This window comes from Arachis ipaensis, chromosome B10 (genome assembly GCF_000816755.2).
Source record: "Arachis ipaensis cultivar K30076 chromosome B10, Araip1.1, whole genome shotgun sequence".
NCBI lineage: Eukaryota > Viridiplantae > Streptophyta > Magnoliopsida > Fabales > Fabaceae > Arachis > Arachis ipaensis.
Window position 1 is genome coordinate 26,049,675 of NC_029794.2, and position 2,206 is coordinate 26,051,880.

Below are 2,206 nucleotides of genomic sequence, written 5' to 3' on the forward strand. Positions count from 1 at the left end.
GGATTCAAATTGGGATTGCATCATGGAATGGGAAAATCGATGGAGGGAGGAGCAACTTTCCCCATACTACAACGAGCCAAATCCTCCCCCAAACCCTCCCAATGTGTATACCAAATCCAAAGATAAGAAAGATACCCCATACACAACCCCCAACCACCAAACCTTCAAGCACCACACCATCCACCTTCATGGAATCAAGATGTCTATACACCTTGCTACCAACCTCATGAACCACCACATCCTTATACACCACCTCAATACCCTCACCCACATAACACACCTTCCAACTATAAAACCTTTCTCCCAACCTTTGAACCTTCTCTTCCACTTAATTGTGAAGTTTTCTAACCCTTGCCCCAAGAACAACAAGACCTTCAAGCATTCTTTCAAGAGCAAGAAGGGTTCCTAAAGAAGCAAGGGGAGTTCATGGCTACCATAGCCGAAGCGGTAAAACGCTTAGCCTCACTACGCTCAAGCAATCAAGACATTCCCCTTAACGAATGTGGAGGAGCAACGAAGGAATGTAGAGAGGAGGAGAATATGGAGCCTCAAGGAAAAGAAGAAGAGCTAGGACAAGAATTGCAAAAAGAGGAGGAAGGTAAAACTAGTGAACCGGAAGAGGTAAATGGAGAGTTGAGGGAATTTGATCAAGAAGTGGATTGCATCAACAATGATTTTTTGTCCACCTTGGTCAATCCCCTCAATGATCTAGAAGAACCCTTCTCTCTTGAGTATGAGAGGGATAGGGAAGAGCTTGTAAAGAATGGTGAGGAAGAGGTGATCACCCAAGAAGTGGAAGCATACATGCAAGAATTTACAAGAGTGATTCCAACCCATGGACAATTTGAGTTGGTAACAATTTCTTCAAAGAGCTTTTTCGGTCCACATTAATTTGCTATCTTGAAGACAGACCACCAACTTAAGGTGCTTCTTGGGGTGTTAAATGGTAAAGGAATGTGTGTTGGTTGTCAAAGAAATTCAAGGCATAAATGGTTCAAGGTTCAAATTGGAGGAGTCCAACATTCAAGTGGGTGCTTCAAAGGTGCTTGGAGAGGCTATTCATCCAAGGGCACAAATGATTGTCAACAAGAGGATGATAGAGAAACCAAAGTGTGGGATCCAGGCATACAACTCTACAACCAACAATCTTGGATCCCAATTGTTTGCTTGAGGTTGCTTGAGAGCTTGATGTATTTTGTGTGGGATCCTGGAGGATATTTGAAGAGCAAGCATGGTTAGCAACTCAAGGATGGATGGAAGCACAAGCCTCATTGATGTGAGCTTCAATCAAAAGTCCAACTTGAGGAATATAAACCAAAGTGCTAGGTGTGAGACACCCCCACTATGGTAATATCTTTCATACCCTTTCTCTTTGCTTATAGTCTTAGTTCCTTACATGTTAGCTTGGCTTGGTTAGCTTAGGATTGCTTTAGTTTCGAGTTTAATAGGTTAATTTGCACATGGATCATGATTTTGTGATGTTTTGAATCTTTTGGGGTTGAAATGTTGATTGAGCTAAGGCATAATACGTTAGAAATGAAAGAAAAACTTTTGCAAAATAGGGCATCTGTGCGTACGCACGCTGCTGTGCGTGCGTACACAACTGTGAGTTTCACGACCTGTGCGAGTACACAAGCCTGTGCGCCCGCAAACTCTTGGTATTACCCTCTGTTCGCAGCACCAGCACGGTCTGTGTGTGGGCGCTCCCTTGTTTTCCTTGGTCTGTGCGTGCGCATGATGGGAGCGGAAATTGGCGAGTTAAGAATGATTATAAAATGTGCGTTGCAAGTATAGTTCTCAACCAACCAGAAATCCGCTCATCAATTTAGAAGGGTGTCACAGAAATTAAAATTAAAATACTGGGAGTATGAATCCCAGGTCGTCTCCCAACGAGTTGCAGAAAAGTGTGCTATTTTATTAATCAAATGGTTTAAAAAAGGTTTGAGTTGAATGGCAGAAAATTAAATTAGAGAATTTATATAAATTTAAATAAAAGCCTTGACTGGGAGTTGATTAGCTGGAAGCCCTATTCTTGTTGCAGTACTCTCAAGATTAATTGATAATTGGGGGTTATTTTGTTTAGTTGTCCCTTACTAAGTAAGGGGAAGTCAAACAAGTTGGAATGCTATTCTATCCACAAGTTCCAATCCGCTCTTGGGAGGATTGGTGTTAGTGAATAGAGAGCAATCCAACAATAAACCCAATT